Source organism: Heterodontus francisci, chromosome 12, assembly GCF_036365525.1.
Source record: "Heterodontus francisci isolate sHetFra1 chromosome 12, sHetFra1.hap1, whole genome shotgun sequence".
Classification (NCBI taxonomy): domain Eukaryota; kingdom Metazoa; phylum Chordata; class Chondrichthyes; order Heterodontiformes; family Heterodontidae; genus Heterodontus; species Heterodontus francisci.
This window is the reverse complement of record NC_090382.1, coordinates 91019660-91031387: the sequence shown is the minus strand read 5'-3', so window position 1 is coordinate 91031387 and position 11728 is coordinate 91019660. Positions and strand designations below refer to the sequence as shown.

Genomic DNA, 11728 nt, shown 5'->3' with positions numbered 1-11728 from the left:
AAAAAGTTTCAAAAAATCTTGACTGCTAGCTTAATTTATGATTATTTACAGAAAGTATGTTTACATTTCTCAGTAGGAACTTATCTTTTGTCACTAACTCGTTTGTTTTTGTAAAACATGAAGAATATTATGTTTCGTGTGAAAGTATTATTTTTGCTTCAGAAAGAGAATCTAACAAGACAAAAATACCTGATTATAGAGCACTGACTTTTGACATATAAGCAATCACTGTTGCAGGAAGATTGTTTGTACAACTGCAGTTACTACGGAATCAATAATTTTTCCAAATGTCACTGGATAGCTCCTCCCCCACACCTAACACCCAAATGCAAACATACTAAAGCATGAATGTGAATGTTTCATGTAACTTTTTAACATGAAATATATTAACTATTGGCTTTGTAAATATGCAATTTGCATTTACTGTTAGTGTTTGAAAAGAGTAATTTGCTTTCCAAAGAAACAAAGAGCAATGATTTCACTATCTCTGGAGAGATCTCCAAACATCTTCATAAATTCTTCCCTTCTATCAATTCATCCACTGCTGCCAACACCCATATTTCATCTTCGTATGGTTCCAAACCTCAATATCCTTGTGCTGCTAAAAGCAGGACCGCCAACTTCAGTCGAATCGGAGGATCGTCCGTTCAGTACTACCAATCCTAAAGACTCTTTTCTTCTCCTCGTCCTGCTGCAATTCCCAACCTCATCCATGATCCTGCTGCCAAAACCCCAATTAAACCCCTTAACAGGAGAGAAGAAGCTTGTATGAATTGGGAAAGGTTGGAGGATGAGTGTTTCTGTGAAAGATTGGTAAGTTGAATGAGTTCAAAGCTGGGAAACGCTCAACAGATCAGGCAGCATTTGTCTGCGAAGAGAGAAACAGAATTAAACATTTCGGTTCAATGACCTTTCGGGAAACAGGAGTATTGGTTGCGACTGCTGAGGTAGCTTTTGTGGAAGTGATGGTCTGATTTGTCTGCTGAAAATCCGTACGTCATTTAGGTTTTTACTTTAAAAAATCAATTGTGAGATGCCAATCTTTAACATTAAAGACAACGCATTATTATGGATTAAAAACCTCTCTTTCCCCCCCCCCCCCCCGGCCAGGGCAGGATGTTTTCTTTTAAATGATAAAAGATGTCAGCTAGGTTATGTCCTTGGAACTGCTGCTCAGATTTTGCTACATTTCTGCGTCTCAAACCTTGGGGCGGGGGTCGATGTCACGTGATCCTACCCAGCCCACTTTATCCCATGACGCACAGGGGCTACAGTTAAGCACCGTCCCTCTGGCTCACGTGACCTCCCCCTGGTTACCAGCTGTTCTTGCTCGGGGCCGGTACCTAAAATGGCGGCTGCGTGATTTCATTTTTTTTTTAGTTAAAGTTTTATTTATTTTATGTATATATATTTTTAAAAGCTGCGATGAATTCTATGGGACTCTACAGGCAGCAGGCGATACGGGAGGGAGGTGTTGTTCGCTTTTTGAGTGTGATCGGGAGGCGATAAGGAGCGGAGCGGTCGGTCAGTTGTGTTGGTGTTTCTCCTCCTTCTGCCCGGTTTCCCCACCTCTCTCTTCTGGCCCCCACTTCCCCAGGTAGCTGTCCGAGAATGGCTTGGCGCGTCGGACAGGACTGAAGGTAACAAAGCGCGCTGTGGTTTGGATTTCTGACATGTTGTGCTGTGTCAGTGGGCCCGTGTCTGTGAAGCGCCCAGTTTCCCGTTCCCTAAAGCCGCGGTTTGGCTCTGGAGAGAGGCCGCGGGCCTGCAGCCTGCCCATACGAATCAGCTGGAACCACTATCAGTCCAAGAAGTACATCCATCCCCTAAAAGAAAATTCACACTGAGAATAATGCCCCGGGGGGGGGTTACAATTTTTTTTTATGTTCAAAAAAAATTAAACCTGGGTTTATTCTTGGAAAGTTTGTTTTAATACGATCTCCATTTTGTCCCCGAATTTGTTCCGTTCGGATGTTGGAGAATTGAGTTGCGTTATGTAAATTTTTTTTCTTTTTCCCTGAAAACATTTTTAGTAGGTGCGACGTCACGCCGGCCGAACCCTTTTGTTCAAATGGGTCTGCAGGAGGTGAGTATGCGCACAGTAGCACACTGCATCCCGGGAGTAGTTGTCCTTCCCAACCAATAACTCTCTATTAGAAGCTAATTGAAGCGCTCGATAAGAACTACAGATCCATTAACAAAGATGTCCAGCGTCAGGGTTGTTGCTAGTAATGGGATTAACCGTGCAGTTTCTTGGAAAAGGAACGGAAGAACGTACGACTTGGACATTTTTTCCCCTAAGTAGGGTGGTTAATCTTGTAAATATCTTTTGCTATATCTGAAGTTTTCTTTTACTATTAGCCGTATTTATGTTCTGGTAACAAAAGCGCGATCTGTCGATCTCCCCGTCGAACATATCAACGTTTTACCTAGACAAGCTTCTGGGGTCCATTTTCCTGAATTATCGCAAGTGTTGGCCATGGCAGATATCTACCTAGTTGTCTCGGGCCAGCAAGTTATATGTATCATGATTTGTTTATAGTTGTCAATAACTACCATCAATTGTACCTAGTTTTATATTTGATTTAAAATGTATATTTGACTTTGCGCATCATAAGGGGTCTTTTCCTTGACTAGACAGTACCATTAAGTTTATTTAAATAGAAATGTCATCATTTATATTCCCAGGTGTATCTTTTAGTGAAGGTTTGTTGTCCCTGTTTGTGTATTGCTTCTAATTACTTGTGAATTATCTAAATGTATTGGAATAAATTTGATATAGATTTGTGTTACTAATAGGCAGTTTTGAATGTGAAGTGTTGGTAGTGAAGCTGTTCTTGTGATATCACAATGGTGATGTGAGCCACGATCTGTAGCCATGCACAATTGGGAAAACAGGATAAGGGACAGAGAAGGGGAGTGAATGGAGCCTCGAAAGAAGGCTTGCTAAAAGTGGCCTTTTTTTCAGTTTATTTTGCAATATTTTCTTAGGATTGCCTCATTTCCTTGCATTAAAACTGATGAAATATGGATGTTAAGGGTAATGAGTAATTTTAAAAAAAAATTTACTCAAGACTTAAAATGAAATCAGTGACTAGACTATTAAACTGATCTTTATCTTGAATATGAAGTTTGTTCAAATGTTTGCTTTAATTTGTTTTGCTACCTCTGTTCTAAATGGACTATTCCAGGGATCAGATTTGCACTATGCTCTTCATGTTACTTGTTTGACTTAGGAGGCTTGGTGGTTCATGCAAAGAACAGAATCACAGCATTATAGTATTAAACTTGTGTAGGTTCAGGATTTTGACCTTTTTGGTCCATTGCTTATCAATTTTGGAAATTATTCCGTTAACTTAAAATCCCTAAATAGTAAAATTAAATAGTGCAGAAATCCTTCAGTACTGCGCTGGCCATTCAGACCCTTTAGACTGCTTAATTTAAATCATGTCTGATCTATATCTTCATTCCACCTACCCGACCCTTACTAACCCCTACCTAACAAAATTCTATCAATCTCAGGTCAATTGATAATGTCAAAACTAACTTTTTGGGGCAGGGAGGTGTAGGTGGAAAGAGAGAGTGTGTTCCAGATTTCCACTACCCTTTGTGTGCAAAGTGCCTCTTGACATCGCCGTGGGCTGGCATGGCTCTAATTGTACGATTATTCCCCCTTGTTTTGTACTCCTTACCAGAAGAAATAGTTTTTCTCTATCTACCTATCAATTCCTTTGATCGTTTTAAACATCTCGATTAGATCATTCCTTAATCTTTACTCCATAGAAACCTTACGGCACAGAAGGAGGCCATTCAGCCCATTGTGTCTGCGCCAGCTGAAAAAACTAGCCCATTCTAATCTCACCTTCCAGCACCTGCTCAGTGGCCTTGCAGGTTACAGCAGTTCAAGTGCAGTTTCAGGTACCTTTTAAATGAGTTGAGGGTTTCTGCCTCCATCACCAATCCGGGCATCGAATTCCAAACACCCACCACCCTATGGGTGAAAACGTTTTTCCTCATTTCCCTTCTTATCCTTCTACCAATCACTTTAAATCTGTGTCCCCTGGTAATTGACCTCGCCGCTAGGGGAAACAGGTCCTTCCTTCCTGTCTACTCTATCTCGGCCCCTCATAATTTTGTGCACCTCAATTAAATCACCCTCAGCCTCCTCTGTTCCAGGGGAAAACAACCCAAGCCTATCCAATCTTTCCTCAAAGCTGCAACTTTCAAGCCCTGGTAGCATTCTTGTAAATCTCCTCTGTAATCTCTGTGGAGCAATTATGCCCTTCCTGTAATGTGACCAGAACTGTACTTCAGCTGTGGCCTAACCAGCATTTTATACAGTTCCAGCATTACATCTCTGCTTTTGTATTCTACACCTCGACCAATAAATTAAAGCATTCCATATGCCTCCTTCACCACTTTATCTACCTGTTCTGCCGCCTTCAAGGGAACACAAGCCTAGTTTGTGCACCCTGGCCTCATAATTTAACCCTTTCAGCCCCTGTGTAATAGATTACATTGAAAATTGTATGTTCTAATTTGCAAATGAAAATTGATTAAAATCCTCCTCACCTGAGGAGCATATGTCAAGATGGTAATGCATCTTGGAATTAAAATGTTAAAGTAATTGAACTTTGTTCTTGAGGCTTAATTTTTGTCATAACCTCCTCATAGTGTCGTATTTTGTATAGCACTGTACGCTCTAATTTGTTTCTTGCACATTCAAATTATGTTCTGGGAATAATGTAGGAAAGGTAAGACTTAGTGCTACAATAAATTGAATTACTAGATAATTCAAATTAAGCAGCTTTGAATTAAGAATTGACTATCATAACAAACAGCTGTTCTAACATAGTTTGTATGTGGACTGATTAAGGATTTCTGCTTTTGATGGACAGCATTCTAGTATCAAGGTACAGTTAAAGTTGCCTCAGTATGGAAGAAGTAGGAAATTGCAAACTTGTAGCATAATCATTTTCAAATGTAAGCCTGTGAAATAATTTTAATGGTGTAACATTATTTCAGTCAGAGCACTGTAGCAATTCAGATGAACAAGTCATAAACCAGGTCTATACAAATCGGAGTTGTAAGCATTTAATGTCAAATTGGAGAAATAACTTCGTTACCCAGAGAGTGGTGAGAATGTGGAACTCACTACCACTGGGAGTGGTTGAAGTGAATAGTATAGATGCATTTAAGGGGAAACTAGATAGGCATATCAGGGAGAAGGGAATAGACTGTTAAGTTGACAGATGAGGAAAGGGGAGGAGGCTCAAGTGGAACATAAACACCAGCATGAACTAGTTGGGTTTATGGTCTATTTATGTGCTGCATATTCTCTGTAAAATTGATAACTGACTAAAATCCAAAATGTCAAGTCTTCAGTATATCGTTTAAAGTGTTGGGGAGGGTGGTTGGTCACTCAAATCCTCTTAAACCAGGGGCACTTGTTAACCTTTCATCAAGGTCCATATTCCTGAGTCCTAACTTGGTTGAGGATTACTCTTGGGTTAAACACAGAACATAATCATGTGCTTATTTTTTTAAATGCACTTTTTGTGTGTCTACCTCTTTTTTTTTACACTCCGTATGCTCTAGCAGTATCCTGAAACTGGCTAGCTGTGCATTGAAGCCCAGAAGTACAGATATTAGATCATTCCAGGTTGAAGAACGATTGGCTGCAGGTGCTGCTGAGTCATTTTGAATGTATTTGATTGTATTTGCCTCTTTTTATATGATTAACTTGAATCAAGGAAAGTGTTTGGTAGTTTTGACACGGTAATTGGTGTAAAACAAACTTGTTTCTTATCAGTAGCAGACTGTCAAGTGGGGGGAAAAAGGTACTTTTCAGAAGCCTTCTGTTAACTACTCCTAGAGGTCAATATATCAAAATGACGTTTCTTGTGGTCCACAAAAAAATAGATTTGGGTAGCCGCTGTAGATTTTGGATTCACTCTGCGGAATAACTTGAGCAGTTGCTACTTCTGTGGGAAGAGTGCTCTGGCTTGAATTTTAATGAGAAGGTTTTGCAATTTTGTTGTGTACTCCTTTGTAAAATGTAAATATGTGTTACTGTGTTTTCAGATGTGAATTATAATGTGCAATTCCATGGGCAGCAGGAATCCATTAATACTCATCCACATAGCTATTTTCATAATTCATCCTGAATAGTGAGTGACTGTGTAGCCCATAACAATTGAGCCCAATTCTGTCCTCACCTGGTATTGTTTTTCCTTCCCTACTCCAGGAATGCTGAAGGCACTTCAAATGCCTCTACTAACCTCCTTGAGATTTCCTGACTCAGTACAGACCAGCTATTGAAACACATGCTGCTTGTGTTTTGAGTATAACTACAGTCTGGCAAGCTGTTTTTTCTTTCCAAATTTCTCCTCTTAAAGGCAAAGACTCTTTGGGGTATGGTTCAAACATTATTTTTTTAAAAAGTTCTCCTAATGTTCAAATTTAGCTGCAGTCTACTAATCTAAATAACATTTAAAAGCTCAAATATATTGCACCACATTATCCTTGGACGTAGAGCAGTGCAAGACCTGGTGTTAATACTTGGGTTTGTTGCATTCTGCAGGTATCAGTGATTATGTAATGATTTGACTAGATGTCTTACCAGTGCCAAATTTAACTAATATAAAATGTTTTAGAAATCTTGTTACTTTATGAATAAATTGTTCAATTTCATTTATATTGAATGTCTATATATGATGGAAGTGCATATAAAGGATACAGTTGAGTTTATTATGAGGAGACTGTATATATAGTTGCCATCTTTCTGCAATTGGTACATGTGTTTAGATGAGGTAAGGTGGGAGGAGGCTCATGTGGAGTATAAACAGTGGCATAGAGTTGTTGGGCTGAATAGCTTGTTTGTGCTGTACGGTCTATGCAATAGGAAATGCAAAAGTGATTTTGTAAAGTTCAGGGACGCCAAAGTGATGGCTAGAAATAAGGCAGATACATCATCTAACCTTTATATGTTAGTGTTCTCAATACCCAGTTGCTAATTCAGTAAATTATCAGTGATCAAATCACACTTTTGTTCTATTTTCATTTGTAGCCTTGTCCTCCACTGATTCCTCATTTTTAAGCTCATTGACTTCAAAATAGTCACTTGTGCACAGATATGTTCATGGTGTCACCCCATCCAATCTTTGTCCTCCATCCCAGCATGTACCTTTCACTTTTTCACCATGGCCTTTTGTGCACCTTTCTCCTCACTTTGCTCCACTGTTGCTAGCAGAGCCTTCATTTGACTCTGCAATCTCTTCCTAAACCCCTCGGTTTTGCTTCATCTTTCCCCATCCTCAGAACCTTCCATTTTGAGTAAGCTTTCTATCAATTTCCCGAACTTTTTTGTTGCTATTTGAAATCTATTCTTCCCTGTCCACCCCTTTGCTTACAAATAAAAATACACAAATGCATCTGAAATGCAACCAGAAATGCTAGAAACAAAACAGTATCTGTGGAGAGGACAGACAGGTCAGTGTTTTAGCCTGGACTGCACTTCGGAACAGAAAATGAACAAAAATGTTGAGTCAGAAGTGGGAGGGGTAAAAACAAATATACAAAGCAGAGATAAAGTACAAGGGGAATGACTATTAGATAATGTAACATATCATCTGAGGCAATGAACAAAAGCATTAAAGGCAGTATTAGGGAAAAAGTGTGTGTGAATAACTAAGGCACAGATGTTTGCCCACGGAAAAAGTAAGAAACTAGGAAAATGGTAAACCCAAGCTGCACATCAGGTCTGAAATTAGAAGTGAAAATGCTGGCAATATAGGTTAGTTTGCCAATATGAAAAAAAGAGCCATGCTCTTACCAGGAATGCCCCCTGCACGGGCATGAGACCTGCCCCACCTCACCAGCTACCCCTGCGCTAAAGAAAACCGGTTCTAGTTGAGGTTTGAAATTACAAAAGTCAATGTTTAGACTACAGGTATGCAGAGAAAAATGAATTGCTGTTCCTGAACATGTGGTGAACTTTATTAGTGTTTTATGAAGCCCAATACTGAGAGGTCAGAATGTGAAGGGAGTTAAAGTGGCAAGCCACAGAGACTTCAAGATCATGCATTCAGCTAAGATTTAGGTGTTCAGCATATAGGTCAGCTAATTTGCATTTAGTGTCTCCAGAGGAAAGTCCATGTGTGCAATCATTGCTTGTAATACATGTGTGATATGATTGATTATACCAATGTAGAAATGATTCAATGGGGAACTTCATTCTACTGAATACCGATAATTGTACAAATGTCACAAAGGGAGGCACCTTAACTGTCAGTGGTATCTACCGGTCTCATCTGGTATTCTGATTCGTGTTGGCTGGGAAATGGACATTTTGTGTAAAGCGTTTCTCAGGACATGAAAGCCTGCTGTAGTGTAGGAATAATTAACATTGCAAAAAACTACTGTTTCTATTTAACGTCATCCAGAACAGAACATCTGTGTTTTTAGTTAATAGTCTAGTAGGTAAAAGCAAGGCAGGGCACCTCGACCCTGTGGAATGCACGTCCTGTGCCATGTGGGAAATCCTGGATGCTTCTCGTACTTGCAAAGCTACAGATCAAGAGCTGGAAAGTGGCATTAGGCTGGATGTTTCCTTGCTGGCTGACATGGACGTGATGGGCTGAAATTTGTTTCATGGGTTGTGGATGTTGCTGGCAGGTTCAGCATTTGTTGTCCATCCCTAATTGCTCTTGAGAGGTAGTGAGCTGCCGCCTTGAACCGCTGGAGTCCATCTGGTGCATGTACACCCACAGTGCTATTGGGGAAGGAGCTCCAGGATTTTGACCCAGCGCCAATGAAGGAGCGGTGATATATTTCCAAGTCAGGATGGTGTGTGCCTTGGAGGGGAACTTGCAGATGGTGTTTCCCATGCATCTGCTTCCCTTGTCCTTCTAGGTAGAAGAGGTCGTGGGTTTGGAAGATGCTGTCGAAGGAGGCATGCTGAGTTGCTGCAGTGCATCTTGTATATAGTACATGCTGCTGCCACTGTGTCAGTGGTAGAAGAAAAAAACGTTTTAAGGTGGCGGATGAGGTGCCGAACAAGCAGGCTGCTTTGTCCTAGATGGTATCGAGCTTCCTGAATGCTGCAGGCAAGTGGAAAGTATTCCATCACACTCTTGACATGTGCATTGTAGATGGTGGACAGGCTTTGGGGAGTCAGGAGGTGGGTTACTCACTGCAGAATTCCTCCATCATAAGGTCAGACGTGGGGATGTTCACTGATGATTGTAGTGTTTAGTTGCATTCAGAACTCTTCAGATAATGAAGTCATCTGTGCCTGCATGCAGCAAGATCATTCAGGCATTCAGGCTTGGACTGAAAAGTGGCAAGTAACATTGTTCTGCACAAGTGCCAGGCAGTGTCCTTCGGCAACAAGAGAAAGTGTAACCACCACTGCCTCCACCCTCCTCGCTCTGACATTGACAAATCTCTCACCATCAACATTCTGAAGATTGCCATTGACCAGAAACTTAACTGGACAAACCACGTAAATGCTGTAGCAAGTACAGGTCAGGAGTGTGGTGGAATACTCTCCACTTGCCTGGTGGAGTGCAGGTCCAATAACATTCAAAAAGCTCGACACCATCCAGGGCAAAGCAACCTGCTTGATTGGCACCCCATCCGCCACCTTCACCCCCACCAACGCACTGTATTAGTAGTGTGTACCACCTACTAGATGTACTGCAGCAAGTCGCCAAGGCTGCATCGACAATACCTCCTAAACCTGCGACCTAACAAGGGCAGCAGGTGCATGAGAATACCACCACTTGCACACTCCTCTCCTAGTCTCACACCATCCTGTCTTGGAAATATATTGCTGTTCCTTCACTGCTGCTGGATCCTGGCCCGTGGGCCATATGGCAGACAACCCTCGACATAGAAAAATTAAGACCCAGAAGGAGGCGGTTCAGCCCGTAGTGTCTGTGTCAGCCGAACAAACTAGCCGCCCAATCTAATCCCACCTTCCAGCACCTGGTCCATAGCCTTGTTATAGCATTTCGGGTGCGTGTCCAGGTACCTTTTTAAAAAAATAAAATTGAGGGTTTCTGCCTTCACCATCGTTCCTGGCAGTGAATTCCAGACACCCACCACCCTCTGGGTGAAATCCTTCGACCAGTCACCTTAAATCTGTGCCCCCTGGTAATTGACCTCTCCGCTAGGGGAAATGGGTCCTTCCTGTCTGATCTATCTAGGCCACCTCAATTAAATCACCCCTCAGCCTCCTCTGTTCTAGGGGAAAACAACCCAAGCCTATCCAATCTTTCCTCTTAGCTACAACTTTCAAGCCCTGATAACATTTTTGTGAATCTCCTCTGTACTCTCTCCAGAGTAATTATGTCCTTACTGTAATGTGGTGACCAGAACTGTATGCAGTACTCCAGCTGTGGCCTAACCGGCGTTTTATACAGTTCCAGCATTACATCCCTGCTTTTGTATTCTATACCTCGGCCGATAAAGGAAAACATTCCATATGCCGCCTTCACCGCTCTATCTACCTGTTCTGCCACCTTCAGGGACCAGTGCACATGAACTCCATGGTGTCTCGCATCTTCTTCTTTGGCCTCCTTGTCTCGTGAGACAGTGGATTAATGCCGAGAGGTGGTCAGTAGTTTGTGGAGCAGTGCCTGGAGTGGGTATAAAGGCCAATTCTGGAGTGACAGACTCTTCCACAGGCACTGCAGACAAAATTGGTTGTCGGGTCTGTTACACAGTTGGCTCTCTCCTTGCGCTTCTGTCTTTTTTCCTGCCAACTGCTAAGTCTCTTTGGCTCGCCACTCTTTTGCCCTGCCTTTATGACTGTTCGCCAGCTCTGGCGATCACTGGCATCTTCTCACATCTTCTACCCCTCTCAATATCCTCCCGTTTATTGTGTATTCCCTCGCTTTATTTCCCCTCCCCAAATGCATTACCTCTCTCTTTCGATTGAATTCAATTTACCACTTTTCCGCCCACTCAACCAAACCATTGATATCATTCTGGAGTCTACGGCTGTCCTCTTCACTATCAACTACATGGCCAATTTTTGTGCCTTCAAATTTCCCAATTGTGCCTCCCACGTTTATAAGTCCAAATCATTAATATATACCACAAACAGCAAGGGTGCCAGCACTGAGCCCTGTGGAACGCTGCTGGAAGCAGCTTTCCATTCGCAGAAACATCTGTTGACTACTACCCTTTGTTTCCTGTCCCTGTGCCAATTTTGGCTTCAACCTGCCACATTCCCCTGTATCCATAGACTTTTATTTTACTGACCAATCTGCCATGCAGGACCTTGTCAAGTGCCTTACTAAAATCCATATCGATCACATCCACTGCACAACCGTCATCAATTCTCCTTGTTACTTCCTCAAAAAACTCAATTAATTTAGTACGACATGACCTTCCCCTAACAAATCCATGCTGACTATCCCCAATTTAATCCGTGCCTTTCTGAGTAGCAGTTTATCCTGTCCCTCAGAATTGAATCTAACAATTTCCCCACCAACGAGGTCGGACTGACCGGCCTGTAATTATTTGGCCTATCCCTCACACCCTTTTTAAACAATGATACAAAGTTCGCAGACTTCCAGTCGTCTGGTACCTTGCCTGCATCCATTGAGGATTTGAAGATGAAGTTCAACGCTACAGTTTAAAGGTGAATTTGATCGTATTTAACTGATGGCACCTGTGTGCATAATTGTATATAAAATGATATTGATGTCCTATTCAT

The 11728-nt window shown here is 41.7% G+C and overlaps 1 protein-coding gene across 7 annotated transcripts in view; it reads left to right on the top strand.

Moving 5' to 3' along the window:
• Positions 1-1297: 1297 nt before the first annotated feature.
• Positions 1298-11728, top strand: part of aff4 (AF4/FMR2 family, member 4) — a 150473-nt gene continuing 140042 nt past the window's right edge. For 5 of the 7 annotated variants that reach the window (XM_068043850.1, XM_068043852.1, XM_068043851.1 and 2 more), the window contains exon 1: positions 1298-1640. The gene's annotated coding sequence lies outside the window, so the exon portion shown is untranslated. Of the gene's footprint in view, positions 1641-6247; positions 6415-11728 lie in introns of all 7 variants that reach the window. The other 2 variants (XM_068043846.1, XM_068043847.1) reach the window with 2 other exon arrangements.